The 21929-nt window shown below is 40.5% G+C and overlaps 1 long non-coding RNA gene across 1 annotated transcript in view; it reads right to left on the bottom strand.

Annotated features, from left to right (window-relative positions):
* The window catches only part of LOC117944686, a 41561-nt gene that overhangs the window by 14425 nt on the left and 5207 nt on the right, over positions 1 to 21929 (bottom strand). Inside the window, exon 2 of the long non-coding RNA XR_004656632.1 lies at positions 5221 to 5355. This is a non-coding gene — a long non-coding RNA (uncharacterized LOC117944686). The remainder of the gene's footprint in view (positions 1 to 5220; positions 5356 to 21929) is intronic.

The raw sequence follows: 21929 nt of genomic DNA, 5'->3' as shown, positions 1-21929 counted from the left end.
AACAGACACTTACAAAGAGCTTTATACATGCCTTTCAGAGCGGACCTCTTCAGGTTCAGAGTTGTTCTAGCACAGTGCTTGTTAAAGGTAAAACCTTTTACCTCTCTGCCTCCAAAGGCCCTTTTGTTAGAGGCTTTCTTATTCAAATCAGAGTCGCAATTAAGCCAGTCCTGACTTGTGTTTTTTTCATTCCCTGTTCTCTGTAGATTTAAGTATTTCTCTGCACAAAGTGACTCACGGCTGAGATGATAAGCTTATGCATGAGCAAGACTACCGTTAGTGGTGTTCACCTGCTAGTAACAAGAGCTGCCTCCAAGTGTACAAAATTATAGCGGATATCATTTCCATAGAATATTGCCAGAAGGATTCTGGATAACTTTAACTAAGATTTAGCCTTTGGCCTTTCCATGCTGAATTTCACAAGAGACAAAAACTCACCCAGAGCAGCCAAAGTAAAGAAAATCTAATACTTTATACCAGGTAGTCAGGCCCAACAGGTAACACACTGTGACAAATTCCAACACACAGCAAGACAAAACATTAGAAAGGGAATAGATTTCACATTGAAAGAGCACGAGAGTGGCCTGGTGGAAGAAGAACAAGGGTAGAACATAAATAAGGGCAGATGCATTAAAAGGGCAGATAGGACAAGGTGGAAGAGTGGGAATGGAGAGCAGGAAGCCCCTGCAGAAATGTGGTGGCAGAGATGTCAGACAGGATTTTAATACTGATGAGGCCCTCTTGTCTCTTGTGGTCTCTGCTAATGACATACTCATCAAAGCCAGAGAAAAGAACCTGAAGCCTGTCACAAAACACACAGTCAACACACCTGGGTACATCTGTGTTGATGTGTGTGTGTGTGTGTGTGTATGTGTGGGGGAGTATTTTCATATTGCCATTCTATCAGGGTGTAAGGTAACGCTGAGAGGTGGTACATCTCCTCTTCCTTGTCAGAGAGAGTGATGGCACTGCATCCTTTAGACACTTTCACAACTTAATCTCTACTTAGGTCACTTTAGCATTTCTTTCTTTAATTGTTCCTCTCTTCCCTCACTACCATCATCCATGTTTTCTCTTGGCCTGCTGTGTCTCCAACAGCATTCAAAATTAAGGTGTCACAATCCAGCAGATGGATTACACACACACACACACACACACACACACACACACACACACACACACACACACACACACACACACACACACACACACACACACACACACACACACACACACACACACACACACACACACACACACACACACACTGAGATGAAATGGACCTAATGAATGCCTGCTTGAAAACACACAAAAACAATACACTCCCGTTTCAACCCATATTGATCTCTGCCTGTTATTTGTTTTAAAGTGAATAGTACGTACATATTTAGACAAACGACAAAGTCTCTGCTGACAGGAAAAAGCAGGTGATAGAGCAACATCATGAAAGGAACGGCCTGCTATAAAACAGGCAGCAAGCACAATGAAAGTGGGTGCCTCACAAAACATTTAAGTCTGTTTGATACATGAACACAGAAACATGTCAGACAATAAAGTGTCCATGCAACAGACACTTAAACGGACAGGGGAAAATATTTGTTTGGGTTTCACTGTGTGACTACATTTCAAATTGTTATTGCAGCTGGAAACTAAACTTTTGCTCTAAATTGCCTTTAAAAAGACATCATAAAACTGTCTCTTCATCTTTCATTGCCTCTCCTCGTCGTCTTATTTCGTCTCCTCTTTGTGACTTTAGCTCTAAAGCAGAGGAGAGTGTCAGTGAGTGTTCTGTTTGATTCAGTGCTATCTAACCTTGCTTTATGAAAGCATTAAATTGATGGTTCCAGACCAGCCCAGAGAAAATGCACATAAAACTGAGACTAACTGAGAGATAATAGTCCTCGTAAACTGGTCTAAGAGCTCTATAACTCTCAACGTCCTCAACTTGTTCTGTCTTACACAGCACAAGCTGTCGCATCCAAAATACTGATGCGCCCAAAGGCACAAGATGCAATGGAAATGCAAACAAAAGAGAAAAAGAAGACTGTAACCTTCAATCATACCTAAATCTATTGATTGGTATTTAAATACAGAAAACAACACACAAGGACAACAACCAAATCTAGGTCTAATCCAGTTTTGATGCTGGTAAATGTTTTTACATCAAATGTATGCTGTCATGATTGTCAAATAAAATGCTTATATATACATAAACTTAGATTTGGTTGTTGTCCTGTGTTGGTTTGTGTATTTAAACTCAAACCACACAAACCTGTAAGGTAAAGGTTAGAAATGTTGGGAAATACCCTTATTCAATTTCTGGAGGACAGTTAAATAAGAAGATCAATACCACTCTCTTGTCAGAGAGCTGTATCAATCTTCTTATCTAACACCGCTAGAAGATAAATATGCTAATTTCCTTAAATGTGGAGTTGTTTCTGTAAATGAAGCCCATTGTATAACACACAACTAATTTGGTCAAAAAATTACGGATTTGGCCTTTCATACAGCGTCTTTTTAAGTGATGTGTTTGATTACTTGTTTGTCATACGTTGTATAGCATCACTAAGTATATTATACAAAAACATGTCATCATAATGTGGAGGCATATTGTATATTTTCATGAATACAGTATGATTGAAGGTCTGCTCAGCTCCCATCCACCAACACAGCTCATGGATTGGGTCTTGATAATAATATTATAATATAATTTTAATTGTAGAGCACTTTTCTTTGTCAAAGATAAATCAATCCCAGCGCAAAAGAAAGCAGAATTTTATAGTCAATAAATGTTACTAACATAACCTCTAAAACAAAAAATAGCAGGGCAAAGAGTGTTGTAGTATATGAATACGACAAGTATGGTGCGCAGCAAGTGCATGAGATCTGTGAGTCTATTGTACATCTTTGCAGGTTGTACGGGGTGGTAATGGATGGCCGGCGGGTGCCCGCTGACGTGTTATTCTTTTATAAAACATTGCCTCTGCGTACCGGAGCGCAGGGGAGAGTGTGTCACGCTTGTGATGAATGACCAGAGGGTAACATCTTCACTCCTAACCCCTAACACAGACGTGCATGCTCCCACATAGACACACACATATATAAAATCAAGCATGCACTCATGCACATTCAAGTTAGTAAACAGATTCTTTTTTCAATGTGCAAGCACACAAACATGTGATGAAGTGAATCCACTAAGCAGAGGGTGATCCAGATGCAGGATGGTGTCTTCTCTTTGTGCCTTCCTTTTGAGTGTGTGGTGAACACAGAGAGAGACTTGATCTTGGTATGTTTTTCAAAGCTTCTGCTCAAAATTGTTCTATTGCTTTATTATTTGATCACAGCAAGCAAGGAAAAGCATTTTTTTTAATGACGGCAGACTCATTTATCACACAGTCTGACTAACAGGCCTGAAGTCATCAAAGGTATCCTCAGCTATGTCTCCCGACAAAGCATGAAAGACCATCATCAAAAGCAGCTCCTAGTTACACTGGCAGAGTCTGAGCTGCTGGACAATGCAGAGGAGCTGGAGAGGTGAGTAATAAGCAGTGACCTTCTGCTTTTACATGCACACTGCCAACACTTAAACGCAGCACACAGACAATCTAACAAGCAGCAAAGAATGCTTATACATCAGAGGACATAACCCATTGCTGTTATACCTGGAGAAATGCAGCAGCAAAAAGAGGAAAGAAAAAGAGAGACAGAGAAAGCAATAGGAAGAGAAGGAGACATGATAGGGAGGAAAGCGAGACAGAGGGGACGAGGAGGGAGACAATGAGACAAGGAGACAGAGACAGAGTGGGTGAAGGTGGCGGCGGAGGTTTGGTGGGGTGGGTGGGGAAGGGGAACAGGCAGCCAGTCTATTATCAGGGGTCTATAGAGAAGCATTTAGGGACAAATAGGACACCACCCCCCTGTCACCCCGAACCATTCAGCCCCTGTCAGCCCAGGCCATTCAGCCAAACCCCAGGGGGAAGTGGCAGAGGGTGGGGGGTGGGGGGGGACAGAGTGGAGGAAGCAGGATCACAGTGGTGGGGGGGCTGAAGATGGAGTACCCCGGTACCACCCCTCTATGATGCTTCAGAAGCTGTATCCTAGCAACGGCACTCTGAGTGTGACCTGTAGTCATATGGCTCCATTCAGTTTCCCACCTCTTGAACGCACACAAACACGCAGACACCCCGCAGTGCTCATCAGGGCCAAAACAGGTTCTTATGTACAACAATTAGTAGAGATCATGCACCCCACCAGTCTCCCCCCAACCTGCCCTTACCAGCAACCCCACAGGGAGCAAACTTAATTACCATCAACAGACAGAGGGGAGTTTATCTTTACACACTTAAGATGATCCACTTTGCACACGGGCGCGCAGACCAAGTCATCCTATACAAAAACTCTCTGTTTCAGCAAGCTGTCAATCAAATGCTAATTAAAGCAGCATATTGATGGCATTCTTCTCTCTCAGATTTTCATATGGAATTAGTATTTAATGAATTGTGTGCGGATTAATTACGACATAATGATATTTAATTGTTACCAACTAATCGTTTGTTTTGAAGTTGCTGGGAACTTGTTTGGTTTTAGTTCAGAAAGAAACAGTTGGCTGGAGAACACTTCATTGAGCACTGTTTAAACTTGAAACGTTTCATTACAGAGAGCCTTTTAATCACAACCACTTTTCTTCCTTTTTTTTGTGAAAAATTAGTGCGTAATGTATCATGCGAGATAATAATATTAAAGATGGAACTTTGGAAGGCATGTTTTGGGTGAGGAGAAATATGTTAATAAACATGCTCACATTATAGCCACACACAAACACACAAACAGGGTCTTAGTTTGGTAATAAGTTTAGTCTAAGGTAAATGTTGTGTATGCTGTTAGATTTATATACTCCATTTATTATTTATCCAGGGATTATCACTTGTCTGAAGTTAGTGATGTACAATGTTTACCATGACCTTGTGCCCCCCTCCCCCCCCACACACACACACACTTTGGCATGGAATTGGTGAGTAATAAACAGGCATACAATAATTGTCCCAAAGTCACTTTGTTCTTTTTCAACTCTGAGGACGCTTGCAAGCCAATTCTGAGGCCTATTGAATAAGATTGTCCACTGAGTCTTTATGACTACTCATTAAAACACACTTTTATCATTTGTTATAATAAAGCACACTCCTCTCGTAATGACATCATTAAACATAATTCAATCTTTACCTCTTCTTCATGTGTGCCGGTTTTCCTGATTTATCCCCACTTTTATGTCATTTTCTCTCCCAGGTCCACAGTGGCTGCAAACTGCTGCACTGCCCCTCTGTGGATGGTGATGGAGCTGCAGGGTTGCCAACACAACTGAAAAAAGGTAAAGATCACTGAAAACCAAAGTGTCCAATCAAACCAAATTGATCTACAATATTACTGAAATACAAACAGACAGCATCAAGTTTGCACAAATATTGCCAAGCACAAACATAAGGCACATGTACGCAGAAAACACACACACACACAGCTATTTAGTAAATGTCATCAGGTCTACAGAAACAGAGGGAAATAGGCCTGCCTCCCATCTTTGTATTGGGAACACAGGTGAGATTGATGAGTAGCGTCTGTTTATGATATCGGTTATTCAAGATGAAAGATGAGGGTTTGTGGAGGGGTTCCTCCCATTCACTGTCATTGATTTACACACACACACACACACATACACACACACACACACACACACACACACACACACACACACACACACACACACACACACACACACACACACACACACACACACACACACACACACACACACACACACACACACACAGAAGAACATACCCACAGTGAGCGTCCTTGCTTTGTAAATAGTCAAGGTTATTTCATATGCAGTAGAATATTTGACTAATATGGTGAGATCAAACACAGCAAATAAAAAATACTTTTTCCATGATGGCAGAACAAAGACTGACTTCTTAAGGGACGTAATCTCACCAGACAAGCAGGTAAGTACTGAGTGAAAATCCATCAGCAAAGAAAGAACATAAAACTGTGGTTTAAAAGCAATAAAGACGGCAGGGAAATTTGTGAAGAGCAGTCAAGGTAGAAAACGAAGCACTCATGTCAGAGCAAATTCTGTTCTGGTGAACTAAAACCTAAACCTCTCTTGCATTAACATCCTTAGAGAGACAAGTGCTGCAGTAAGTGAATGGGTTGCCTGTGTTTGTGTCAAAAGCCTGTTTTTCTTCCTCAGCCAATTAGTGTGGCTGTGGCACAAAGGCAGCTAATTTTGCCAAGCTCCTGTAAATGGAATGATGGATGTTGACGTTTTTTTATTTTTTTTTTTTTCTTTCTTTTTTTGGGGGGGGGGAGCTCCTTTATTAAAGCTTCTTCTAGATAAACACACGCGGGCACACAGTGAGAAGGAGATGCACAAACATTCCCTATTCAGGATGAATTAAAAACCCACAACACACTACTTTTCACAAGAGAACATTCATTATGTAGCCCTAATGTAATAGCATAACACACAGGAGCAACAGCCTATCAAGTGCAGCAATTTGGCTTTTTTCACTTGTGCTGTTTCATTGCTATAGGGTACTTTGTAGCACTCAGCAGGGCAGGGCAAAGTGAATCAAGATTAATTTACATGCAGGCTAACACTTAGGCAGAGCGGTAAGCAAACGCACCGTCTCTGCGGCTGAGCGGAAAGAAGGCAGCAAGGCAGAAGGGGGGAAAGTGTTAAAGGATAATTAAGTAGCATCAAATGTGATTGCTAAAGGCAGTTAAAAGGCCACAACATGCCTGACTGTGGTTGCTCTCAGAATGCAGCCTTCGCATTTTAGTCAAGCTGCATTGATGGAAGAATGGATTCTAATAGGAACAACAGCTGTAGAGCCAACCATCCACTCCAGATTCAATCTTAATTGTGTTTTAGTGTATTCTCCTCTATGCATATTATTACAATACATAAGTTTGTTTTCATTTAGGAAAAAGGAGTGCCTCGCTCAGTACGGCACCAAGCAAGACACTCCTACAGCCACGGGAAGAGTCAAGGAAACCTCTGTATAAACCGAAAAGAAGTTTATTCAATTGAAACACTTGATTTAAATAACACATTGTTGTACATCACAGTGACACAAAGACAAAGCAAAGAGTCCCTGAAGATGCGAGGTTGAAGTGACAAGGCTAACGTGGACAAACTGCAGCAAACATTCAGATACAAATGCAACTACAAGTGCACCAAGCAGAGGGGAATGAAAATGCTAAATGAGCTGTTGGAGGTGGACACACATCTCAGAGAAGCGATGGAAGCTGAAGTCTTGCCCCACTGAACAGACTTAACATATCAGAGACAGAGAAAGAGATCACTGGGATGGGATAAAAAGAGAATAGCTAGTGGAGTTTCTCCCCTCTATCGCTCAGTGGTAATGGACCCTGGACCAAGCCTGTGGCAGGGGAATCTGATCAAGCATGCTATCCTGGAGTCACATGCACGCACGCACACATGCATTCACACACAGAATGATTCTGTCAAATCTCAATAAACACAAACACACATCGGTTGGATTGTAGGGTGCAGCTTTGGGATTTGGGACGAGCGTCTGGCATATTTGGCCATCTCAGATCTCCTGTCAGGGCCTGAATGCAGGATGACAGCAAGAGAGAGCCCGCATCGTCTGGAGACCTGTCTCCATCTATGCATCTCTCACATAAACAAATTCTCCCATCGCTGTATTCAGACTAGCCTCTCTGCTCTATTACACACAACACACAGCTGCCACAAGCACTCAGACACCCAATCAACAACCACAGAGAGAAAGAAAGAGAGATGGAAGGGAAAAGAGGAGAGAGGAAACCAAAGGGGGGAGAAGGGCAGCAGAGGGAGATGGAGGAGAGGAGAAAGAAAGCGAGACAGGGGCAGCGTTGGGGGAGATGCTGAGATGAGAATGTTGAGGAGGGCCAGCGCTCCGAAACTGTGCTCAGTGTTCTGTCTGGCCAAGCAGGAACCTCCTAAAAGCAGACAACCAGAGTGGATGAAAGAGAAATGGGCTTTAGTGGGATGCGGAATACACAGGGGCTGGAGTGGGGGGGAAAGGGCTGCAAACACATTGAACGCATGAAAAATTAGGACCACCTGCTCTTTCCATGAAATAGGATGAGCAGGAGAATGCAACGGCTGAGGCCGAAGGAAAGGAAAGTGATCCCAGTGTTTTGTGTTATCTGCGGGATCGGGCACAGCAGCTCGGGCGTCAGCACTGTCACCTCTTAGCAGTGAAAGAGGCGGGTTTGATTACAGATGTCAGAATTTTCTGCATTTTATTTGCATGTTTAGATGTATTGTTTCTGTAGTTCATTACAAGTGCTTCGGGAATTTGTTTACAATTCTGTCACAATCCACATCAGCTGGAATTGACAATTCTAGGTTACTATTTCCAGTTGTAATTTCTATAATATTATAGAGCTTTGCTTTCATTTATGAATTTAAAAAAACTTTTTCTGCTAGTAAAACAGATCAACTGTAATGTATGTCACCTAGAGCCCAAATACAGAAATGTTCAATTTTTCCTTTCTACAGTGTTTTCATAGCTGGAGGTCTTAGTTTCAAACTAATGCTGTAACTAAATATTACTTTAATTCTTAAATGAATCACTTGATTTTTTTGATAAATCGTTTTATTCATATCGTGAAAAATGCCACATAATCATTAATTGGGGTTGGCTGTGACTCAGAGGTAAAGCGGGACTGCCCTCAACCACAAGACTGGTGGTTCAATCCCAGGCTCCTCCAGCCACACGTCAAAGTGTCCTTGAGCAAAACACAGACCACCAAGTTGCTCCCCGGACGCTATATGTGGCAGTCCACTGCTCCTAATGATTAGGATAGGTTAAATGCAGAGATTGAATTTCACTACATAGAGTACTGTACGATAGTGGTGACCAATATGTCACAGTGATCATTCAAATAGCTTGTATTGTTTAACAAACAGTTCACAGTTATTTTAAAGTAGGGAAATCACTCACATTTGAGAAGCTGGAAGCTGCAAATTAATGATAAATGACTAAAATCATCATTTCAATTGTTGATACAAATTTGATTAGAGTCAATGCAATTGGAGCAACAGAGAAGAAATCCCTGGTCCGTCTGGAGAGACAAACATGCAAGAGGTAGCTTATACACAGAGTCATACTAGAATTAGAATATGGAGAAACAGGATGAGAATTTTGAAGAAATAAAGATCGTTGTAAATTCATTTTCTCCATTAATCGACTAATCAGCACTACATCAAAATAAATACATTTTATATCTTAAAAGGAAAATTCTAAGAGCCCCCTTTAACTCTAAAAAGCCAGTTATTTGCTGGAGTTTCAAACTTTTGGTTTCACTTCAAACCAGGAGCAGGTAGAGGGGACAGAAAACTACAGCTAATAAATGCCATGCGTATCTGCCTGTATTTTCCTGTAACATTTACCTGCTCCTGGTTACTCTACTCATATGTTTTGAATGTCAGGGAATCTCCTGTTGTTGTTTTTTTTTAATTGTCCAAAGCTATGGAATTTGTTTTGGTGTACCAGTGTTCAATCTTTGGTCGATTTGGTAACTTGTTGAAGATGTTACTGTGCACAGGCGTTTGCCTAATGAGACTAAAAGGGACAAGAAGTGTATGAGAATTTGTAATGACTGTAAGCCCCTTCTGAATCCAGATTTTTGGCAGGCGGTCAAGCATGGCACCTGAGAAATTAGTTCAGTAGAAAAGTTAAAATGGGAATGTGATAGGTGGACTAGAACACACCCAGAAACTGTGCTGTTCAGCCAGATTAATCTGCCACATTACAAAACATCCCTCCTCCTTCCTCTGCAACCCTTTCTTTCTGCTCCCATCTCTTCTGATCACAGTATTGATCTCCGGATCAATCGATCGGTTGCTACTCTGTGATCTAGGCCTGGCCAATTACTTCAGTGAGTAATACTGATTAGTTAGTGTCTAGATCAATCCATGCTGATACAGGCAAAGAGGCTGCGGACGGGGCCAGGGGAACCACTGACTATTCAAATCAGCAGCACATTTGTGAAACAACAACAGTGTCGTTGCAGAATCCTGTGCTTAGTATCTTGGATGTAATCGTTTGATCTCTCCAAACCTCCACAGAGTACATATCCGTGGACCTGCAGGTAATTCAAAACCTACAGAGGATTTGCAAAAAGTTAAAATATTGAGACTTTTTTCCACAAACACACACACACACACACACACACACACACACACACACACACACACACACACAGTTACAAACCTCAGCCTGTGGCATTGGTTTGACATTGTACAGGTCATTAAAAGAAAAACCAGTACTAATGTCAAAGGCAAATCTGTTTATGTTGATAGTATTCATGGGCAATCTTTCCATAACACTGATCAACACAGTTTGTCTAATAGGAAAATAATAAACAATTACTTCTGCAGACGAGGAGGGTAATTGATTTTCTTCTGTAAATTACTACCACCATCAGCCCTGCGTACACAGAAAGGTGATCATCTGCATAAAATCAATGGGATATGATCCTATCTGTATGATAATCATGGACTGTAACCAAGGAGCCTTCATTAGCCTCAGAGAGAGAAGGGAACATGTAGGGTACAACAAAGGAGGCAGACAACGAGCAGTAAGACTTCAAACAGATGTAAAGACAGATGGTGTCTTAATAAATCCAGTCTATGTCATTGCTGGTGGAGAGATCTTCAACATGTTTGTATATCAGAAGTTAGAGCACGATCTCAGCTCTAGAACCAGTGCTGCATAGATTGTAACAGTAAGATACTTTGGACCAAATCCGATCGCCATAATGCTCAGTCCCCCTGCAACCAAACAATATGACATTGTATAAATAATGTGAGAACTGTACAAACTTGTTAAATAGTAGAGACTTATCTCTTTGATTTATTTCAGAAGGGTGCTCACACCACCCCTGGTGTTCCCAGCCAGACACTGACTTATGGTGATTGGTAAGCCCACCACCGGACAGCTGTTGTATGTATGACTGTGTGCAGGCCTCCAAATCAATATGGCCACCATTATTAATATCACCACATACGTCAACAAGCGAGCCTGCAACGAGGACAAAGAATTAACGAATGTAATGGATATGACTTACTAACACTATGAGTGTGTTTAATTTACAAGACCAGTAAAAAAACAATTTTTTTTTTTTTTTAGCAACCTAGTGTGAATTTACAGTTGAAAACTTACAAATGATAGGTATTTTATAAGCCCATTTCAGCATTTTCATTACACACTACACAATATATATTTCACTTAGAGACCCAGTAAATAACCAGTACTACCTACTTGTGTGTCCATTAGTTTTGGTAATTCAAATATACTCCACATGTTTATAATTTAAGTATATGCTCAACGTGAAGACATTGCCCCACAAAAGCGCTTACCTAGTCTCGGAATGAGGTGATGATGCAAGACTTACTGTATGAAGACTGTAGCATTTCCTTTGATACTATGCTGTAGATGTGCATAAACAGTTGTGATTTACTATACAAACAATGACACAGTGAACCTGGGCGTTCGGAGCAGTTGCCGGCTTTGCCTAATTGATAATCCAGCCTGGAAACAGTTTGCATCCGCTTGCATCTGTATTGTACAGACTTTAATATAACAACTCACACAGGAAGTGATGGGCTCAACTTTGATGCACAACCTGTAGCTAGACAGAGAGCTTTTAGTATGATTACTTTACTGTATCTCTATGAATAACCTTGTGTCTTTCCCATCTATTTAGAAGCAAAACAAACTGTATAATGAATCTATTTTAGGCACTGACGGCACTTAAGCCCTTTTCATTCTGTGTTCACTGAGGAAAATGTGGTACCCAATATTGTAAGACCCTAAACCAAATAGAGGCCTTTTCAATAATAAAGGCTTTGGGCTTTTAAAGCTGAAAGAATGAGTACCTCAAGACAAACAGCAAGAACAGGCTTTCAGTATATTAGATTCTCAAATCAAATCACTGTGAAGGTAACACAGAACCAGCATTTTACATAGTTAGAAGGCCTGGACACAGAAGAATAAAGTGAATGCTCTGTTTGAATCTGTCCTCCCTTCAAAGATTTTAATGGCCTATGGTAAAGTGAAGTGTGTTAACACTTGATAACTACATTAGCCCAGGACTGTTTTATAAAGAACAGAGAGGGCTTGGCCCATTTACTTTTTCCATTTGCATTACTGTTATAAATTGCACAGAATGAAATCAAAACATCTGGGACACTTAGTCCATAGCCTGTTATGAAATTATATTCATTTATGAAAAATAGTTAATTTGAGACAGCAAATGCTATTAAAAAGGCACAGACTGATAGTGGCCACTGTGCATAGCCAATACATCACCTTACACCAAAGCCAAGCATGCAGGTTTGGACATAGTGAATATACAACTGAATTAGTTGTTGAAGTAGTATTTTGTCCAGATTGATGTCCTGTTTTTGCCATGACTGGCTGAAAGGCCGGGATCACTCAATACTAATCAACAGGCTGGACACGAGCTGGTCTTTATCACTTTGTCCCCTTTATATGACTCCCAACCTTGGCTGCGCGACCAGTTGCCTGATTTCTCATTTTGTTTCACTGCGAATGACAGTGAGCGGCTCTGATTGAGGGGATCCATTAGGGATCAGCCTGAGGAAAGCCTGTTTGATGGATGAGACCAGCAGTCACCTTCAGAGCTTGCTAACAACACCTGTATCCTCTCTGTCACACACCCTCACACACACACACACACACACACACACACACACACACACACACACACACACACAATCTTTTGCTGACATAACAATTCACACAGTGTACTGTGAAAGTGAGAGACAGAGTGAGATTTAAAAAGATAAAAATCTATACCTTCTGATGTGACTGCACAGTTCACCCTGTAGCCAAACTCATAACTGCTGAAACTACACTTACACTAAATAAAATAAGGAGCTACTTTGGAGCAAAACCTCTTTATGGAAAGCCTGATTCCCAATTCATGAGATACCTGACCAAGGAAAATTAACCATTTAAAGTTGGACAACATAAATAATATTTAAGCAATTAAATTTCAAGGAAACATTTAAACAAAAAACCTGAGTGTGTTTGGCATACAAAGTAATTTATTCCAGAGACATGGCTGTAAACTACACAGAATCAATTGTGACTGATATTTTGGCATGGGCAGCTGAAGCACATTGAAGGATGCTGTGCCTCCAACAAAGAAAATGATTTAATATTGCAATGCTATAATGTTAATAAAAGTATATACTGTATAAATTAATTAATGTAATTAACTGAAACATTTTTTTTAAATCCTGTTAAATTACAACAATAACGTTTAATAACTGAACATTAACATCTTTATCAACGCTACTAAGATCTATATTGTATGTATGTATATTGTATCCTAATATTTCATTTATTTTTATATTCTGTGCTGTGTGACTGATGTATGTTTGCTGCTGTAACACCATCATTTGCCATTTTTTGGATCAATAAATATCTATCTATATATCTATCTATTATTACCATCATAAATATGTTACACTGCAACTGTTTTCTGTCATGTCTTAGAAATTAATTTGGTGTGATTTAGGGCATTCATTCCAGAGCACTCCAATATGTGAGGATCTGTATTTTCCATTTTCAAAAAGGGATTTCTACACCTAGGAAAAACAGTGCAAAGGTGGTCACAGACACTAACTAAATCATGTATGAAGAAGAATGATAAATAAGAAGCCGGCTTGTTCTAGTTCTGTGGTGGTGGAGAGAGAAATCACTACAGAGTGTGACAGCAGCATGTAACAGGTATGAGTAGGCATAAAAATAATGTGGCCTCACCTGCTTTAATGCTGGTAGTGTTTTGTGTTGCTTATTGGTACATTTCCAGATCTGATTGCCCCTTGAATAAATAAACTATTAAAAAACTTTTTTCTCTCCTTTAGGTGGTAGTTATTTTCTCCACTCGGCATGTACAGTATGTATATATTTGTATACTTCTGTATGTGTGTACACGCGTTGGTGTGAATAGTATTCTGTGTCCAGCAGGCTAATTGCTTATTATCTCATTAGGGCCCATCAGCATTTGACATTTAAATATAGAGTTTGCTAAAAGCCTCTATGCTTATTTAATATTAATGTTACCATCCATCACATACTCTGGAGAGGCAGGTCAGGCACAGGCCTTGGTCTCATCTCCTTTTCTCCTTGAAGACTCTGGGTAATTTTTTTAAATCACCAATTGATGCATTAAATAACAATACTGTTGTTAATAGCTACAGCGTGAGTGTGGCAAAAGGGGAGAGCACAATCATATCGCATGCACTGTCACTGAACATAGTCTGAAATAAGGAGGGGATGCAGAGATGAGTGAAGGTACTGTAAGCGGGAAGGTGAAATGGAGGATGAGAGATGGAAGAGTGAGGAGGGATGGGAGAGGGTGAAAGAGAGGGAGGGAGGTCAGCAGTGCAGTGTTAGAGAGGGAAGGTAGAGCCTGATGGGCACCAAATGAACAAATTATGACGGGCTCCATTTTGCAGGATGGGGTCACACCCCCCCATCCCACCCTCCTCTCTCCTCCACTCCTCCTCTCTTCTCTTCTCTCTCTGACAGTTCAATTTCCCCCTCTCGCCTCCCTGCTCCTGCCTGCTAATTGTGAGTGAAGCCTTATCATTGGGCCCCCCATCCACCCTGGGTCCGAGGCATCGCAGTGTCTGAGAGAGGAGACTGGAATGCCAAAATGTTATCCGAGACAGCAAACAGCCAGAGAGACGGAGGTCACACACAATAAGACCGGACGTTCATCTGGATACAGAAGCACAGGCATGCCACCATTCACAGGATGCACAGCCAAAAAAGACTAGGAAACGTTGGAATTGTGTATCTGAGTGGAAAATACCATTCACAAATTAATTTTCATCTTCTATAAATGTGTGAAACAAATGATCTCAACATGATATTTTTTAGTGTTTAGCTTCTTGTCAGTGATCTGAAAGATTGGTTACAGCGAAAGGTAACTAGGTGCCAGGTGTCAATCAAATACAATCATAAGAAAATACCTCCACTACACCAGGGGCAATAAAACTGTGATCCAATAGATGTTGTTCCCAAATATATTGGATTTTGAGGTTTAAGAAAATCAAACCCGTGCATTCACAGCAGGAGAAAATTCTTGAGTCATGTGCTTCATAAAAAAACACCTCACCAATCACATACATACCCTCCGCTACCCAAATCTTGGCCAAGAGCCCTTGATTCTCATGTTCAAAGTGGAGCTGAGGCATGTTATTTACAGAATAGAGGAGGCCAGGTTTAAAAGACACCTGAGGATAAAGCTCATCTCACACCAGTGCTCAGCCCTCTGTCTCTACTTTGTCATTTGAAATTGAAGCGTTGCCAAAGAGCATTTGCTCATGGTTTCCTTTTTAGTAGCACTGTTCCCTCTGTTCATACGAGATAGAGACAGATAAACAAACAAGCTGAGAGACATGAGGCAATCTCTGTGGGGAGCAGCTGGTTGTTGGTTTGTTGGTTGTGGTTTAAAGTGCTTTAGTGGTCAGCTGATGGGGCTGATCTGAGGTCAGAATAATCTGAATGCAGGAGGAACTATCAGGGGTGACACAGGACAGAATCACTGACCCTAAACGTCCTCCATCTCAGAAAAGCTAGATGGAGGGTAAGAACGGGATAGAGGGGAGAAGATTCAGAGCAAGAGCGGGAGAGAGAGGGCTCATCTATATTCAAACACTGGTAATGAGGGTTAATTCATTGGTTAAGGATTAACAAGGAGCAAGAGTATGATAGGCAAGCAGTTGCCTTCTCAAATATAGGTTTAAATCAACCCCACTATGCATGATGTGATTTCAGCTCCAGAGCCCCGCCTAGTGGGAAAGTAATTATGCCATGACTTCAGGGACGCTTCTTAAAGTAAAACCACACACCTGTAGACACAAATGACAGGTGGTCCTTTCATAAGTCATTTAATTTCATTGTGTCCTTCATAAGTCACATAAAATTTCAAACCGTGCAATTACGTCAGTGTGAAAGCTGTTACACCATACAAAGTTTTCAGAGGGATTAGATGCACTCATCTTTACACTCTCTCTGTGTGCCACAAACAAGAGGTAAACATATTACCAACATCACACTTGTGATTGCATTATAAAAGATAGTTTCTGCTACCTCCACTATATATCCGCTTGACAGGGCACAGCAAGGTGTAGAAGATCCAGGACAGCATGCAGGTTACAGACTATGGTTTAGTATTGATTGCTATTTATAATCAGTCAGTTTTAAACTGCAGGCTTTTCAGGTCTTGGTTTTATTATATAAAGAGACTTACATATTGAGATTATAAAATGCTAAAGTTAGGTTGTTATATATATATATATATATATATATATATATACACACACACACACACACACACACACACACAGTATATATAGTGATATATTGATACAAACAATTTGTATTGATGTTAGTATATTTGACTATATTATGCTGTGATCTAACTGTACGTGACAGATCATATGATGCTTGTCTTTTTATTTGTATTCTGACATTTACAATGAAGCCTAATTTTACAGGTGAACAAAGAAGTTGAATTGCAAACATTAAATTAAGACAAAGTTGAATGACATGCAACTCTGTTGCATGTCATTCTATTGCCACACTTTTTAGTGTCAACTGAAGAAGAAGGCAAAAATGCCACAAAACAGCACATCAAGACTTTCCAAGCAGATAAAGAAAGAAAGGAGAACAAAGTAAAGCTTTGATAATGAAAGCAGCTGATTTAAGATGCAGTAGTCTTTGTCAAAAAATATGCTTTTTCACAAACTGGCAGCATTAAGAAATTCATCTGCACATTGAGCTAATAACTTGGTTTGATCTCTGTGTGTGAGAAATAAGATAAACCTGACCTCCAAGGCATGCCCAGACTAACTAATGATGGTCTGAGCTAAGCTAATATTTCATCATCAGCTTGCCAGTGTTGGAATGATCTTGATGCTATTAGCAGACTAATGGCTAAATACTCCGGCACTGCTAAAGAGGAGTCAGCCACTGACACACTTAGCACCCATTGGCTCGTTTAGCATGGACATAAATGAGCATGTGAAATGGAGACATGAGAGGAATGGGCACACTAGTGACCCCTACATATATACATGCACATATACAGACACATACGCCACTACACACAGGCATGGACATGGTGACCCCTACACGGTTGATGAGATGGGAGCTGATATGTGAGTCAGACGGAGCCACATTTGTAAAAAGCGATAGCCAATTACGGCAGCCCGGGCTGGGGGATAATAGCCTGCCTGTCAGGCTCTGTGTGTAGTATAAAGGAGTGCATGTATGTGTGTGTGCCTCTGCCTGAGCACGTAGTACCCAAGAGTGAATATAGGTTTCCTATTCTCATCTATTTGCCCTATTTCTCCATTCCTTAAATATTAATTTCATAGCAGTGCTGCAGCACAGGGCCCAGGTCATTAGTGAGATTCATCTGGGCGTCATCCAAAATGGGCACGAAAAAGACAGAAAGAATAAGCCATGTCTACCAAAATGGGAGGCATATTTCTCTAAGATTTCAGCACCTTGGAATATTGGGGAGGGTTTTTATCCATAATATTCTCTATGCCTGTTTTATGTTACAAATGATGCAAGATACTGGGTGATGCAGATCATCAAGATAGAAAATAAAAAAGATTAGTGAAAGAAACATATTCCAGAGCATCAGAAAGGATAACTGCACTTGATTACAGAATGAATAATATTAGTGATTCCCAACATTGCATATGATACTTCAAAGCACTCCAACAATGCAAATTCATGTGCCAAGCCATGGAGCTCTGTCATAGGGACATTGAATGAAACACAACCGAGACGAAAGGAAAGAGGCAATAGCGGAGACATTGATTTGAAAGCTCCAACATCAGTGTTTGTCCTGGACTTTCCACAGATACATGATCTCCTCAAGGACTTGGCCCTGTCAGCAACACTGGCCAGCCACCTGAAACAGAGGAATGATAGACTATGAGAGGAAAGGAAACTGTTCAAGGGAATTGTGTGGATTTAGTGGTCTAGTGCTGACACATGGCTTTAAGCATAGAAGAAAAGCACTTTAACTCTTCAGTGCTTTTATTGCATGTACACACTCCATAAAACATGGGTGCATGTCAAAGTATGGCTCACACAGCACAGTAACACATACACATATGAGGCATGCATGACGCTCACTCAGCAGCAGCGAAACAACAATTGTGTTACTTTGAGGGGCTAGTGATGTCAATCAATAAGAAGAGGTTGGCGACAGAGTGGGAAAGATTTTCAAAAAGCTTTAAGGGGAAGTATTAAAAAGCATTTATTAGGTTCATACTTGTATTTTGTGATTGTACTAGGACACCTTTATATGCTTTATTGTTCAAAAGGTTCACAAGGTGGAGGCTGAGGGTGTGGCCTTAACCAACTGCCACTTTGCTTGTTTGAAAGCCATGATGTCTTTCTCTCTCTTGGGCGGGCCAAATTCTCTGGTTGGGCAAAGCAGAGAAAGGGGAGGTAACCTTGCCCATTATGACCTCATAAGGAGCAAGATTCCAGATCGGCCCATCTGAAGTTACATTTTCTCAAAGGCAGAGCAGGATAACCAGGGCGCGGTTTACACCTATCAGCATTTCTAGCCACTGTGGGACCATAGGCAGGCTGGGGGAACTCATAGTAATGTTAAAAAACCTCATAAAGTGAAATTTACATGCCATGGGACCTTTCACTTCCGAAAAAAACAACCAATCTGTTCTAATTGGCCAGCACGTTTCCTGGAATCTCCGCTCCGATTTTCTTTCAATAGTTACAGCTGGAGCTACTGCAACATATATAGCAAATATATAGCAGGGGTGTACCCGGTAAAATCACAAATAAAGGCTTGTAAACCAAATTCTACCTAACCGGACACGTCCCGGCGGTAATATGACCTGAAATTGGGGAGAAATTACCAACACTGACCGCTAAGATTACAGCTATCTGGCGTTAGCATGTAGCTACTTTATAGTAATAGTCTGACGTTCAATTGTAGTAGAATGAAGCAGCACTTTCTACCTTTACAAATCGCAGATAAAGGCTTCTGAATCAAATATTACCCAATCAGACATGTTTCAGCAATAATGCAACCTGAAATTAGGGAGAATTAAACACCATTGGCAGCCAAGATGACATCTTTACTCCCGTTGGCATTTAGATACACGTCACGATGTTAACACCCTAGCATCTTAAAAGTCAAAACTCTGGTAGTTCCTGCCAGGAGCAGATGACCAATCCCCTGTCCCATAGAAGGCCGGCTAAGTGTTATGTGACACCTAGCCAAGAGAAGAGAAAACTGTTAAAACTGGTATCACCAGTTGTAAATCTGAACACTTTAGCTCACAGGGATTTCTCTAACATATGTGTACCTCATAATTCATATTTTTTAATTTCTAATTTTCATGTTTAATATTTACATGAAAATCAGACAATATAAATAAGACTGGCAACATGACAGAAAATACGTAAAAGCAAAAAATGTCCACTTTAAAACTATTGTAACTGTCACTTTGAGATGGTTTACACTTTCTACAATGTCTGTTATTTCCCCGCTGTGAGCAGCAAATTGATTCTGCTCAGAATTTGCAGTATTTCAGCCAGAAATTCATTTCCAAAGTTGGTACCATGAACAGACAGAGATTCATGTACACAAGCACCGGACTACTCCTGTATTTATAAATGTATTCTGTCCCTGTAGTTGCCATCTTATCATTTCCAGAAAATCAAATAACAGAGAAGGTTAAAATGAAAACCCTATAGAATTGACACACACCACAGACAAAAAAATTCTGGAACTGCTTTTTATAGCATTATTTGATTGAATTTAAAGTAATTCTCTTTGGGGAAAAAATTTACTGAAAATATCTTATTTTTCAAGGGCTGGATACAATTGCATGCATTTTAAATCTATTCTGAAGCTGTAAATGGGGTTCGTCATTTCTATTGGTGTTGTGACACTGGAGGAAAATGTTAACAACATGTTGGATTAAAAAGGTTTTGACAATATTTCTAATCAGCAAGGCCTTTTCTTGGATATTTATTATTCATATGTACTTAAAGAAATCCCAGATTGGGGCTTTAATGCTGAAAAACAAACAATAAGGTTAGAGCGTATCCTACAGTATGCAATATTCCCCTCTCTCCTATTCATCTCCATAATAGAGATGCAAGCTCCGTAATGCTCACTGGGAGCCAAGCATGAGATTGAGGATTTCTCACACACCATGCATTATTCATAGTCCAGAGCAACAGAGTGTGTAAGATGAGAATTACACAGCATGAAGAGAACAGGGGAGAGGGGACTGAGGGGGAGGGGGGAGGAAGGAGAGAGGGGCAAAGGTGAGAGACCATGTGGAAGAGAAAGAGAACAGTGAACAGTGGGGTGGAGGAAATGAATATGGGACCGGGAGCCCCAGATAGCTCGACCAGATTGGCACACAATTTGCATTTGTTAAATGTGCGTCTTGTGAGTTGGTTTGGATTCCGAGCACAAACTGAGTAGTGAGCAGGAAATGTCAGGGTTCTGTTATGATTCGTGTCCGGCCTTCGGTCTTCATAATGAAAAACAATGGGAAGTGAGTCAGGGTTGGAATTGATTTGTTAACAATGGAAATGAACAAAGTAGGAGGCATAGACCAAAATAGGAGGCATGCTTTCTTAAATGAGAGCTCCGGACCAAGAAATTGCAAGATTGTGGCTGATACAATTTGACAAATGACTTGTACAGCATGATATAGAGCATTTTTTATCAGAATAATTGGTAGATGGATAAGAAAAAAAAAACGATTTCATGTCCATTACAGGGCAAAAAATATTCCTGTGCTAACATAGAGGAGGCTGGCCAATCTGTGCACTTGATTTAAATCTCAAGAAAGTTCTTGAAAAATAGCGGATACAAATGTACAATGTAAAAGTTGACTGGCTCAATGAACAAACATTGCTGGGATGAAGCCTGACATCTGGTACATGTCCCTTACCTTAGTGCTGACACAGCACGGTGGAGATAGGTCTGGCAATTCGTGGCTAATGTAAAAGTAATGCATCAGCAACCATTTTAAGATTGTAATTATTAAATCAAAGCATATGTAATATAAAATAGTAGCAATAACATTTTAGTTATTCTTCTGATGACCCCATTTGCGTGGTCTGAAAGCCTTTCTCAGCAGAAGACTAATGTTATTAGTTTGCCAAGTTAATGGAATATTACATTATATATTTTTTCCTTTCAACTTAAATCGAATGTTAGCACGTGTGTGTCTGTGTGTGTGTGCATGTACGTATCCCCTCAGACGCAGCGTTAATGACAAGAATGTGATGGTAACTGGCTTTTTAACTTCCCAGTGATGAAAAGCCAGTATTAATTTAGGCTACAGATTTCATTTGTTCCGAACAGGAAAAACAATATAAATCACTTTTAGAGTGATTAGAGAGAGGGTTGGATTAATCCAGGCCTGATTAGGGCATTATGCTGGCTTGTTATGGACACACAGGGTGACTGACGGTAATTACTGTCTGTAATAGGAGAGCACACACTCAGTCAAGGGATGAGCCACGGCACAGTGTGTGTGAATTTATGTGTGTGGTTATGTATTGCATGCGTGCACATAGTTTTAAAGAAACTAGGGTTGATAATGTTTGCTTTTCACCAATTACATGTGGAAATATGTAAACTGTCTGCAATCAGAGTACAAGCTGAGAGCAGCCTTGTATGAGAGACAACCGGAGATGTCGAGACAGGTATGCAGAGGGAAAGGTGAAACAGTCATGGCTTTGTTTATGATTATTGTTATCCTTAGACAAACATATTCACTCAGATAATAA

This window comes from Etheostoma cragini, chromosome 5 (assembly GCF_013103735.1).
Source record: "Etheostoma cragini isolate CJK2018 chromosome 5, CSU_Ecrag_1.0, whole genome shotgun sequence".
NCBI lineage: Eukaryota > Metazoa > Chordata > Actinopteri > Perciformes > Percidae > Etheostoma > Etheostoma cragini.
This window is presented reverse-complemented; position numbering and strand designations above follow the sequence as displayed.